At 40.5% G+C, this 14072-nt stretch overlaps 2 pseudogenes; one reads left to right on the plus strand and one right to left on the minus strand.

Moving 5' to 3' along the window:
- Positions 1-49: 49 nt before the first annotated feature.
- LOC147464686 (uncharacterized) lies at positions 50-4971 on the minus strand (annotated as a pseudogene).
- A 2229-nt stretch (positions 4972-7200) lies between these two features.
- Positions 7201-10295, plus strand: LOC147464687 (uncharacterized; annotated as a pseudogene).
- The last annotated feature ends 3777 nt before the right edge of the window (positions 10296-14072 follow it).

Genomic DNA, 14072 nt, shown 5'->3' on the forward strand with positions numbered 1-14072 from the left:
CGACACTGTCTATGGGACTATCCCATGGCACAACAGGGATCCCTTCTCTTCATCCAATCACCTTGGGATCTGTTCAAATGGGGTGTCACATTAGCTTGTGGCCATCCTTTGGAGAGTCAGCGACACTGTCTATGGAACTATTCCATGGCACAATAGGTTTGGCTTTGGGTTCTTTGACTGATGCCATCTCTTTCCACAACTCAACAATACACTTGGGGTGTTGTAGCTTGGTCCACTCTCATGGGCCGTGCGCTCCATTTTGACTTGGCTTCCACCAATAGGATGACAGTGATCTAGGGGGGTCAACCTACACTGTAGCCTTCCATAGAGCTTATCCTTCGAGAGTGGTGTGTTGGGAGCTCCTTTGTACCCTGGCACTCTGATTTATTTGGCGGGCCCATTGCTTTTGCATCTTCCAGGCATGCCCTGTCCCACCAATAGAGATTGTTCGTGACTTTTGGTTGGAGCTAATTCACACTCTGAGGGGTAGGTTTGAGAGACTTTAGGGCAGGTCCGACCACATGCGGGAGCGCAAAGAGGCTTTCCTACGACTCTGGCACACAGGGCCCTTCTTCACCATGGTTCAGGGTGTGCCTAGATGGCACTACCGGCCACCAGTGTGGCTTTTTCCGCCTCCCATTTTGCGATTTACCCCTCATTGTATATATTTTGTTTGCTCACTCTGGGAGTCTCCCCATGCTTATGATGTAGCCCTTTAGTAGAGGTGGTTTGTAGCCATATGGGCAGTTTTATTAACAAATAGAAGGATCTTTTTCTCGAGGGGAAAAAAAAAGATATCCTTTCTAATTGAAAGATGATAGTAGTCTTAGATTGTGGCAGTTTTTACCTCTTTACCCACACACTCTTAGTTTTCAATACTTCTTGCGTGTGATTTCAGTTGGTGACACCCATTGTATATACTCTTTCTCATTTTGCTTCTTTCTACTTTTCTACAGCTTCTTGGATCTTAAAATACATCCTAGCATTTATGGCTAGAGGCTCTTTACTCACACACTCTTAGTTTTCAATACTTCTTGTGTGTGATTTCAGTTGGTGACAACTGAAATCACAACCATTGTATATACTCTTCCCCCCCCCCCCCCCCCCCCCCCTCTCAAAAAAAGAGAATATTACCAAAATACCTCTTATTTGTGGAAATTCCCAAAATACCCCTTAATTTTAAAAAATTCCCAGAAAACCGCAATATTTTCTCATACATTCCCAAAATGCCTTTCAAAGTTTTCAAAATTCCTAAAATACTTGATTAAATATCCTCGCTTTATTATTTTTAGACATAATTGCTTTTTTTTTTTGAAAAATTACATGCTAAGTACTCAAAAATGGATCTCAATCATAAAAAAGGAATAAAGTTTAGACAATCTTGAACAATTCAACCAAAATAGATGAAAAGGCATATCGAGAATTTTTAAAATTTGAGGGCTATTTGGGAATTTCTACAAATAAAAGGGGTATTTTGGTCATGCTGTGCTTAATACAATTCACTCAGAAATAGTGAGTTTTGCAACAAAAAAAAAAAGTTAGTGGGGCTAATTTTGAATGAAAAGTTTTAATGGGAGTGCTGAAAGATAAGTGGAAAAAACAGGAGAAGAAGAAGAGGGAGGGCGGGGCGGGGGATGATTAAGACCACCCTACACACCATTGTAGGCTTGTAGTCTAGTGGTTTGGACATTCAACGTGATGGGCTCAAATGTGAGTAATGAAAAGTGATATAAGAAGTGGTTTTGTTGTGGTCTTTGAAATAGAGAGTGGGTGAAGATTTTGAGCATCTTGTGAAGATTCCACATAATGGAATTAGAGGAGATTGAGTAGGTGATGAGAGTAGGAAGCAGTGGGTGTGGGAGTAGGAAGGTCGCTGAAGTTAAGAGGGGGTGCCTCCTCCGCATGCTTACTCACACCCGCAAGAAAGCTTTTGGCTTCTATCCCTAAGCTTTGTGTTGCTCCTTTTGAAGGCTTGCTAACACCTGCAAGAAAGCTGTCTGCTTGAATGCCTAATAAAGCTCTTTCAACCTCATCAGATGGGGTGAGACCTTGGGGAATCATCCGATCTCGCATGGACTGAGCCTCCTCACGATCCTTGCCATCCTACAGTAAAACAATCATTAGCTCATAAGCTGAAGCATCAATCTCAACCTCCTCAGTGAGAAGAGCCTTCGCCTTATCAACGAAACCTGCTCTAGCATCCACTGAAAAAAGACTAGCGTAAGCTTTGCAATCTTGAACATCGACTTTCTCTTTGAGGTTCTTGAAAAGAGTTTCTGCCTCCTCAACCAAGCCCAGCTTTCCAAACCATCCAATTAGCGTCATCAGAGTCTCCACCCCGGGCCTTATAGCCATGCTTTCTAGCTTTAACAGCACGTCTACCGCCCTTTGAAACTGATTTTTTCTTCTCGAAGGCAGCAAAATAAGCATGCTGACTGACTCATCTGGAGGAGCAAATCCTGAATTCATCATATGTTCCATTTTGAGGACAGCAGATGGTAGCAAGTTTGAGTGAATATAAAGATTCATAAGAGCTAAGTTTCTCCCTCTTCAAGATTCCCAGTTTCAGAGTAAAACTCAATCATTTTATTGCATGCACCAAGATTAGGCATGTAACCCATTGAACGTATTCCATCGAACATCTCTCTAGCTTCATCATGCCTCTTCAGTTTGCAGTTCATATCAAGCAACAAAGTGCATGCTACAAAATCAGGGGGAAGCCCTTGTCATCCAAAGTACTCGTCAACCTGTCTACATCATCATAACGTTCTAAGTTCATGTATTTTACTAGAATTCTTTGCAGATCCTGGCTTCGAACTTCAAAAGTGTCCTAAAAAAGGTGCAAACTCAAAAATATGCATTTATAATGGACCATTCTCTCTCTCTCTCTCTCTCTCTCTCTCTCTCTCTCTCTCTCTCTCTCTCTACCACGGAGGAGATTGATGAGATCCACTAGCAACCAATGATGGATCTCCTATGATTTAGCTCTTTTGAGGATTGTACACCCTGCTCATCATCTTGTATCATCCTTTGTTTCAGCTCTCACCCACTATATTCCCACACGCACACCCACATTGTGTTGTATTAGCCCCCCAGTCACTACTTTCACCCCCCTAATCATATCCTACATAGTTCCAGCTAGCTGCTTCGTTGACAAGTAGCAGTTAAGATTTAAGTTTTTCACTTCATTTTATTTTTGTACCAGACATTGTATTAGATTCACCAAGATTGTATTGGTGTGATCTCATAGGTCATTTTGGCCTTTTGAAGACGTTTAATATAACATTTCATTTAATCTCTCTCTCTCTCTCTCTCTCTCTCTCTCTCTCTCTCTCTCTCAGCAAGGCACGCACAGTCGCGAGCAGAGTAGAGTAATGCTACCAGGGCAGGCGCGAATAGAGCAGAGGAGGCACAACAAGACATCCTACGTGTAGGTGATTGTACATCCTACGCGTAGTTGAGAAGACATCCTACGCGTAGTGGATTTTTCTTTTGAGATGAAGCACCTTAGCGTGAAAAAGTCCACAAAGAAACAATAAAAGCACCTTTTTCAGCACATAACCCTCTTTGCCAAAAGCAGCCTTCAAACCACCCACTAAGAATTAAAATAACTAATTAATATTGAAAAATTACAATCTCAGGGAGGGCACGTCGACGTGCCCTCACTCAAGGATGAAATAGGGAAAGAGAAATTCAACTCATTGGAGGACACCTCAACGTTTCCTCTGAGAAATTTTGATATTTTCCTTTCCATATTTCATCATTGGATGAGGGCACGTCGATGTGCCCTCCCTGAGATTGGACTTTCCAATTGTAAATTTATTGTTTGGAGGAGGGCATGTCGACATGCCCTCCCTGAGATTGCTGTTAATTTATTGCTTGGAAGAGGGAACATCGACGTGCCTTCCTTGAGATTCCAATTAGCCTTGGTGAAATTCAAGATTGCAATCATGCCTATCTCTTTTGAACGGCCAAATTCTGCTCATCAGAATCTCATGTCATATTAATGGCTCACAAACACAGCAACAAGGTTGCGTGGTACCTTTGCTAGGCGCATATTATTGTCATCACCATTTACGCTCACACCATCACCTCTGAATGTAATGAAGCATGTGACATATGGCATTGTTATCAACACCATGGGATTTGTCATGTAGGCAAAATTTGGATTTGCCCCAGATAATTGTATGTCTGTCACAACATCAATGTTGGTACAACACCAATAAAACTTATGCTTAACACCACCCTCACAGGGTTGCCCCTCACACCTTGGAGGGGGGGGGGAGGACCGGCTATGGCGAAAATAACTAGGATTTTTGACCACACACACACACACACACACACAACACACACACAGATCAATTATCCACGAAGGTCAGATATGACCTATGGGACTGGAAACAAAACATTACAGAGAGTTCTTCAGTGAGGGGGTTGTGAGATACATCTCAGTTAAGGACTGAGTGTCCGACAAGGGGTAAATAAAAGGAAGATAAGTTGAACAAAACCTATGAACAAGGGGAACCCCCCCCCCCCCCGAAAGAACAAAGTGCCGCGCAGAAAAAGACAAACCTCAACAAAGATGATGCATTGTGTGCAGCCAACAAGGCCAGCACTCAACTGCAAACCAATGAAATATTTTCATGAGTCATTAGTGATTTACCTCTTTACCACCAGCTCCTGTGAGCCGAGGCTGGAAGACAAATCTTGCTTCTCTCGACTTCCTCCGCACCGTCTGAACCCGACCATAGCATCTCTCATTAAAAGCACAAAGAGGCGCATGATTGAATAGGAAGGTGAGCATAGAGGGGACGCCCTGCATCGCCTGGAAGAGGGGACGCCCTGCAGCGCATATGGAAGGCGTGCCGAAATGGAGGGCCATTGCAGCAGGCTGCGCAATTTCGTCCTGGGACCTGCTATCGGGCTGCTGCGCCTTACAAGGCTGATGGAAATTGAGGCATTGAATGCCATGGGATTTCTTTTCCACAAGCGCAGCGAGTTCACTGCCCACGTTGTACTTCAGTGATGGGAGTTCAATTTTTCACAAATTAAGACAATTATATCTAAAGGTATCCCACTAGCTTTTAAAGAGTATGCAACAACTTTGAACACGTAGCAATCAAGGAAGTACACGTCAAGAAATGGTGTGAGCCAAGAATGTGAACACTTTGAGCCTTCCATATAATCCATAATGTGATGTAGCAAATCGCAATTAAACCTGCATCCCTTGGATGTAGATTGAAGTTATGCATAGTGTGTGGAAGCATATCAAGAGTGCATCGTTCGTAGCCCAAAGGTGTGAGCATGAAGATCGAATCTATAAGAATGCCCTAAAATAGAGTATAATACCCTAGAAATTGTAATAGCCGTGCAACCACCCCCAACATCATAAACCCGTCATGAATCTCAACTTTGATAAACAACATATTGCTTGCCAAAACCAGTTGTGCATATGGGCATAACCAAAAGCAATGGCCTAGGGACTCCTCATATTGTGTAATATATTGTTGACATGCTGGGTCATGACCAACATGTGCAGCTCAGGTGTCGATAGGGAGACCTGCAAGATATTAAAGATTAGGGAAAATTACCAAAATACCCCTCTAATTTGTGGAAATTCCCAAAATACCCTTGTTTCTATTTTGGTTGAATAGTTCAAAATTTTCTAATCCTTATTCCTTTTTTACAATTGACATCCGTTTGTTAGTGCTTAACATGTAATTTTTCACAAATTACCTGCAAGATATTAATGATTAGGAAAAATTACCAAAATACCCTCTAATTTCCGGAAATTCCCAAAATACCCTTGTTTCTATTTTGGTTGAATAGTTCAAAATTTTCTAATCTTTATTCCTTTTTGACAATTGACATCCGTTTGTTAGTGCTTAACATGTAATTTTTCACAAATTACCTTGCAAAAAAAGACAATTATATCTAAAAATAATGAAGCATTTCATCTCCAAAGCCTACGTAACGAAGTCAAATTCTAGTTTTAGCATCTTGTATTGATACACAATAAGTCTTCTTATAAAAAGCTAGAAATGTTTTTATCTTTGGAGAAATTCAATCTGACGACCAGGGGTATTTTGGAAAATTTGAAGGGCATTTTGGGAATTTATAACCAAATATTGGGGGTATTTTGGGAATTTTCACAAATTAGAGGGGTATTTTGGTAATTTTTCATAATAATTAGCTTATGAGAGTCAAGGTTTAATTTTCCCAAGGGCCAAGACAATTGGACCAATGCCCACGTATACATTTGAATATGTCTTACAACTTAATTTTATTAAAAAAAAACGCAGAATCATAGGGGATGCCTTGAGGGAAAAGGGAGGGCGTCCCCCCCTCCCCCCCACACACACCTGCAAGAGGACGCGTAAGCCCTCTCAATCTTTCCCTTTTTGTCCATGCTACTCGTGCTTTCTCTCTGTCTGTCCATGCCAAAATTTGAAAAAATTGCTTCATTGTATAGTGCATGGAGAGACTTCTGCTATTTTTGACGAAAAGTGGTAGGTCCCCGCATTATTTCATTGAGATGCTTTCATGAGAGGGCATGTGAGAGCCGTCCCACAGGTCGAGGGCTTGCAGCGTATAGTGATCTACCTCCTATGCATTGCATGCGCCCAGTGGGACGCAACTCTAACAATGTCATTCTAAATGGAAGTATAGGTGACATAAAGTGCTTGGAATGACAAATCAAAATTTGCCATGCCTTTAGGAATGCCATGAATGTGATATGATTATCCATAGAAAATACAAGGTGGTTGTCCAATCTTATCAGTGGTGGAGAGGATGCATAGCCTTACAAGGCATTACATGCCATGACCTTTCTTTTCCACGATGCCATGACCTTGACTTTGCCAAGAGGAAATTCCTTTGCTTCAATTTGCCAAGAGGAAATTTGAAAAGCGTGCTCTTTCAGCCTACAATAAACAAATGTGCTATGGCAAACGTGCTCTTTCAGCCTACAATAAACAAATGCCTTTGTTGAAGTTGAATTGAATGTCACTTTTGAAGACCTCTTGTGAAATTCTATAAAAGCAGGCATTGTTGTGCCTTTGTGTATCTGAAGAACTGTGCGAAAATACTTTGTGCTAAAATTACTTTGCTTGGCAATGGCTTCCAAATAGTGGGAGATTTTTTGCTCCTGAAGGTCGAGAATGGTACGTAAGCAGTGGAGATTTTGATGGTGCTGATAGCATGGATTTTGAAGGCGGTGAGACCTATTGAAGATTTTTGTCTTGTTCTACTTACTTTTTTCTTGGCCAAACTCTTTAAGAATTTGTATCATCGAATCTATTGTTGATCGGCATTATGAATGTGTTACTCATTGTGAGATTGTTCGATATTATTGTCTAATCATGCTTACTTTGATTATTGTTATGGAAATGTGATGGTTGCTTCGCTGATTCTCTTCTTGTCGTCTTGTTTTGTTATTGAGTGCTTGTGTAGTCTTGGTTTTTTGCTCGCGTTCCACCAAGCCGTTCTTGGTTTTTTAAAATCTAGCTTTCATAACCCTCGACATGTTTAAGCGATGAGCACACACACCTAGGATTTCTTTCACATCGTCGCATTGTGCCTTCTCTCCATGAACATAGGCTTACACGGCTACAATCCTTCTTCTATATGGTTCAAAGGTCGAAATGGCTTGATCATTTCATATGCATGTGCTGTACGACACACCTAAGATTTCTTTCGCGTCCCCGCATTGTGGCTTTTCTCCACGAATATAGGCTTGCACGACTACAATCCTTCTAATATGTAGTTCAAAGATCAATGTTCTAGGTCATATTTGCGGATACATACAAGCGTTTCTTAAGTTTGCTAGCTTTTAAGAAACCAATTGGTAGGACACTCTTGAGTAATCATACTTGGTCAACATGCTCTCCTTTCAATAGGCCATCTATCGTGTATACAAGCGTTTCTTAAGTTTGCTATCTTTTAAGAAGCCAATTGGTAGGCCAGTCTTGAGTAATCATACTTGGTCAACATGCTCTCTTTTCAATAGGCCATCTATGGACTTGTGGTCATCATATTTTGTGTTAAACTTCCTTTCATCATAACTAAGCTACTTATGTAATATATGAGGATAAGAATTATTATCTTGTCTTGTGTCATGTGTCATTCTCTCTCTCTCTCTCTCTCTCTCTCTCTACAACCCACACAGACATACATACACTTGTATCGCAACAACATTTGCCACTCTCATATGATTACCACCTTCCTATAATTGAAAGCGCCTCTTTGTCTTCTAGGTGCTTTGATATACAAGGAGTAGTTATACGGCAAGGTTGTCACCTTGAACAGTTCGTGTGACAAATGACTGCTTGTGTTTCTACCTATCATTATTAAAATTTTCATTGTATATGGAAGGTGTTAGGTGCTCATAATTAATTTTCTACAGAGCTTCGAAGGTTGGCAGAAGGTACGCTTATCTCAAGCGGTAAACGTTTCGACGTGCCCCCAACTGCTTGCACATCAGCAGTGTCTCACAAAAGATCGAAGCAGGACCTTCATAGGCCTCACAAGCCTACTGCACGCGCATTGTTTCATTTGAACGACCCGGTGAACTCTGCATGTGAGTATTCATTATTCGAAAAACATGTCTTTCTGAGAGCGATTTCATCAACTCATAGAGTTGTTTGTTTTTGTTGCTATCTTTTGGATTATGTAGACAAGCAACCCGTGGTGGAGCACATTAATATCAAGAAGGAACCATATGTTGAAACAGTTGTTCCATCCCATGCGCTAAACAAGCCAACACCTCTTGATATTGAGCCTTTTTCTATTGAGCCTCCCTTGCCACTCCAAGAAACAATTGTCCCAAACCCTATTAAGGACATACCTCTTAACAATGCCAACGATCCGAGCCCGATTGAAATTGAGCCTTCTGTTCAACCTTCTGGCTTGTATGGATTGGGTGAATCATCTCAACTAGATAAGAAGCCTATTGATCTTAGCATTGTTCTATTTCCTCAAAGTCTTCTCCCACAATTCTTGATCACTCATATCTCTGACTCAAGCCCACGATTCTGTATTGAGGGCCAGATATTGAATCTATATGGAACCTACAAAGTTAAGTCTTGACCAACTAAAATACAAACGTTACTTGAAGCTCGACTTGGTTGATGAAGAATGCATCGACACTATTACGGTGGTGATCAATGATCCATACATATAGCTCTACGTAGACAAGCTCCACCTCATTGACTTTGTTCACATTGATAGCCCAGTTGTCAGACGCAAAAATAGGGCAGATGGGAGGTCAGCACTATATTCCTTGTACATCGATGCTACTACTGCTGTAAGCACAACGGAACCTTTCCCCGTGTCTCTTACATTTACCCCTGATTGCAAGATACGTGCATTTCTTGATGAGATAGGTGCACAACAATCTTCGAGTGGACGTTCTCAATTGAGCACACTTGCTTTTGTTATTTTACAAAAGCACAACTCGCAGTCAAGATTTGGTGGGTCTGTTGGTGACCTTCTGATTGCAGATGGTCCTCTCCCATCAGATAAGGCATTTGTAAGAATTGACCTATCTTGCTTATTGTTTTTTTCTCTTTTATTATATATTTGAAATCTTCCATGATATATTGATGCTCTTTTTGATTTTGTTTCCATATTTAATCTTTTCTGTAGCTGAGTTTTGTGAACTCTCGCAAAGATGATTGCCAACAATTGCTTCAAGAAATGGTTGTTGATGGCCCTGTAATGTGCGTTGCAAGAAACATCGGTGCATTCCTTGCCAAGGCCAATACCTTGTCAATACTGGATGTTACAATTCTAGTGCCTGTTCGTAGTGCACGCCTCAGAGAGGAGCTTGCCGCCGTCTTTCAGGCTCAAACCAAAAATTTGGGCTACAATCGTGAGGTGTACTCATATAGCATATAGTGATATATCAGAAGTGACTTCTCTCATTTTCTTACATAGTTGCCTTGTCCAGGTTGTTGGCACCCTCCGATTCGTCAACTTCAATATGTGTTGTTGGAGAAGCATTGTTCGAATTGTAAATCCACAAAAGTGTGTAGACTTAGGCAGGCACCTTATTGTGGATTTTGCAATAACAACACCACAATAATCACAACACCGAAGCTGTAAGCAAAAAGATTCTTGATGTGCAAGTTATTGGTGCAGCAACCGATTTAGTGCTTGCGTTGAATAGAACCTTCAACCAAATTTACACTGAGTCCGTTTCCGAGGCAAGAGATATCTTAGCAACAACCTCACGGTTTGGCCGTTTCAAAATCAACGCGAGTGGCCATGTGGTGGCGTATCAAACTGAATCTTAGTCTTGTGAATGTTTGCTTTTCATTACTAGCTACCCTTTATTTTTCTTGCTTGTTCTAACTATATCCTCAAACAAAACCAATGCTTCCATCCTCTACTTCTTTGTAACATGCTTTTGCACACTTTTGGTTGTGGTTCTAAGTATTGTGGTTATGCTTGTAAGTATTGTTCGCTTCTTCCGCGAATTGAGAACTCAAAACATTTCTGTATTTCTCTTCTCTTCTCTCTCTCTCTCTCTCTATCGATCTAGAATCAAATACAAATATGCACACATAGATACACAAAACATTCTCTCTCTCTCTCTCTCTCTCTCTCTCTCACACACACACACACACACACACACACACACACACACACACACACACACATTTCTTCTTCTTCTGTGTGTGTGTGTGTGTATGTGTGTGTCCATTGCTTGTAAAGCAACACACAAGCTCTCTCTCTCTCTCTCTCTCTCTCTCTTTGTGTCTACTCCTCAATTTCTCTCTCTATCTATCAATTATATGCAAAACAACAAACACTACTCTCTTCCTCTCTCTATAATGGAAAATCCTACTGGTTTCAATATTCCAAAAGAGATAGACATTGACATGCTATTTATGCAAACACATCCTCTTAATCAACAATTGTTTCTAGCACTCCATAGTGTATCGCAAATAAACTTAAGCTTTGAGTCATTTAGACTTATAATGCAACAATGCTTGTTTGAGAACCACTTAACAAATTCTATCACACACTCTTCAGCTTCATTCTTCTTTGGATCACAGCTAGAGTCATTCAGTGAAAGAGCTATACAATTGTATGCTTTATACGATACTTGTAAAACATCGATGAGTCTCACAATGGAAGTCATCAATATTTTCGCTCACAAATTCGAAAAAACACTTACCATAATCCTTTACAATGCTACAAGTGGACACAACAAAAAACAAGTAGTTGGAAAATCAATTGAGCAGTTCAAAAAAGGACTTCTAATTATAGATGGATCTATTATCGGCTTCATATATTATGCTTTCACGACTTCACAATCACGTCGTAAACTTGTCTATTGGACAATTGAAGAGTGTGATTTATTAACCCACTTATGGAGAGAGAACATGCACAAACCAGCTACTCAAATCGCAGATCTATTTATTGAAAAGCAACCACTTTGTGTCCATACACACTCTGCAATTACAACAAAATTGAAGCGACTAAGGTATATAAAGCTCACAGAGACTGCCTCATTGCAGCAACATCCTTCCATTCATTCACAACAAAAAAACAAGATTGTAAACAAATTCCTAAAGAGGCTTAATGACATACCTACATATCCATGCGAAAAGTGTGGCCGGTTGTTTTTTCGCTCGCAAGTCATGCATTTCACTCCTCCACTGTGCTTACATGCTGGAGGTGGAAAACGAAAAAGATGCTCCTCTCTATTCTGTTGTCGTGCATGCAAACGCAAATCAAACAGATTTATGCTGCTGTTTGAGAGCTTGCATACATTGGGCTTTAACGACCCTCTACCGCCAGTCCTGCAACAACTGAACAATGTCGAAGCATGCTTGGTCTCCATCCGCATACCATTCGCAAAGATTTGAGAACTAACTTATGATGGCCAATATGGTTTGCGAGGCAGTGTCATGAATGTCCTTGAAAATATAAAAAAAACACAACAAGTTCTTCCTTGATTTATCCAAGATGAGGCTTCAGTCTTGATAGGGCTCAAACGGAAGCTTGAGTACAGACATTGCTACTTATCTGGCCTTGTTAGACCATTGCTGACACTAAAGGCCACACACCTCTTCTTCATACCTCTTTGTACAAGAAGGAAAACATAACCATAAATGATAAATGGCTTGCACACTTTTAAGAAATCTCACACTCATCACTTTCCCTAGACACAAACACATACGAGATGGAGAACGAGGAAGCTATTGACACTGATGTGCTCCTGCACAACATCACTACTGCTGAGCAAGTTGTTGATTACAACAATAAAATTTTGTATGTCGCACCATTAGAGGGGAACAATCCACTTGGTTTATTTGCTGATGTGTTCTATGAGGAGCTCAGTTTTCCTACGATCTACTTTGGAGAGCCTAGAAAATACCACCAATACGTATCTAAAAATTACCAAACAGTAGCCAAATGGGAGCTTATGCACAAAGATAGACGTTTTGCCCTCAACATCGAAAACTTATTTTTCAAATCAGTGAAAATCATGACGCAAAAAATACTATCCTCCATTTGGATATGCCTACGCAAAGCAAAACTTGAGGGAGGATCCTTGTTTGCTGGACATGTTTGTCAGGACACAAACATAGAAAAGTAGTCTCGTCACAACTAGGATACAGAGACTTCGAAGTGCTTCGTACCTCGCCAAATTACAAAGAAAAATATAAAAAAAATGTTTTCGGCATGATTCGACAACTAGGGCCACCAATTTTCTTTGTGACATTTTCTTCAGCTAAAAACGTTGGAAAAAACTTGTTGATGCCTTGGAACAAATAGTGACGCTTAAACAAGATAGCGATGAAAGCGATAGCTCCTTCCGTAGACGTTTGGTGCGAGCAGATCCAATAACAACAGCTCACTTCTACCTTAACCGCTTCACAGCCATGAAAAGAACACTAAACGATAGCAAATTATGCGGAAAACTTCTTGATTATTTCTTCGTGATAGAGTTTCAAAGTCGTGGCCACGCCAGCATGATCATGGTCTTTTATGGGTTGAACAAGCTCCTATATTTGAACATGACACAGATGATGCTATTGTGGCATTCGTAGACAGGTACATAAGTATATATGGCTCCAAGCTTCCATCAGACCTTTATGAAATACAAACGCACCATCATAGAAAAACTTGCCTCAAGAAAGGCAAATCCTGTTGTTTTGCCTTCCCAAGGTTCCCCATGCCATTCAAAATCATTCTCAGACCGACTAGCAATGACTACGACAACCAGATGAGAAGCAAGAAAACTTTTAAATGCATTCAGAATAGCCTCGATACACTTCCCACTGAAACTAGCATTTCTTTTGAGGAATGGTTACAAAGCGTGCATTTGACATTCGAAGAATATACTTTGGCAATAACAAACTCACTATCTGCAGCAACAATCTTCTTGAAATGAAACATGAAGGACATTTATACAAACAATTTCAACCCCACAATTGCAACACTATGGGATGCAAACACTGATATTCAATTCGTCTTGAACGCACATGGTGCAGCAAGTTATTGCACATCATACATGACAAAAATCGACAACACATTGATAGCAGCAATAAAATCTCAATTTGATATTTGTGTGGCCAACAACGCAACAACAATTGAGCGGCTACGTAAGGTCGGCAACACTATTCTCAACACACAACAAATTAGTGCACAACAAGCATCTTACATAGCGCTATCGTTACCACTCCATACTACAACTCGTGACTTTGTTTACATAAGTACTAACCCTCCTGATCAATGTGCATTAGTTCTCAAAAGAAAAGCATCTCTACAAAAACTACACTCATCTGACACAAACATATTCTTCCAAAACATTATTGATAAATATGCTGAAAGACCACAAAGTCTCCATCATCTATGCTTGGCTGAATATGCATCAACAATTAAACAAGACGGAACGACTTACAAACCATTGGGCAAAGCTAAGATCATAAGATTCATGAAATATAACATCCTTAAAAACCCAAAAGACCACTATAGAGAACAATGCTTGTTATACCTTCCTTGGACAATAACGAAGACCAACATTTGACAGAATCTTGTACATGGAGTGATGTATA

Source organism: Adiantum capillus-veneris, chromosome 1 (assembly GCF_014529385.1).
Source record: "Adiantum capillus-veneris isolate H3 chromosome 1, ASM1452938v2, whole genome shotgun sequence".
NCBI classification, from domain to species: Eukaryota; Viridiplantae; Streptophyta; class Polypodiopsida; order Polypodiales; family Pteridaceae; genus Adiantum; species Adiantum capillus-veneris.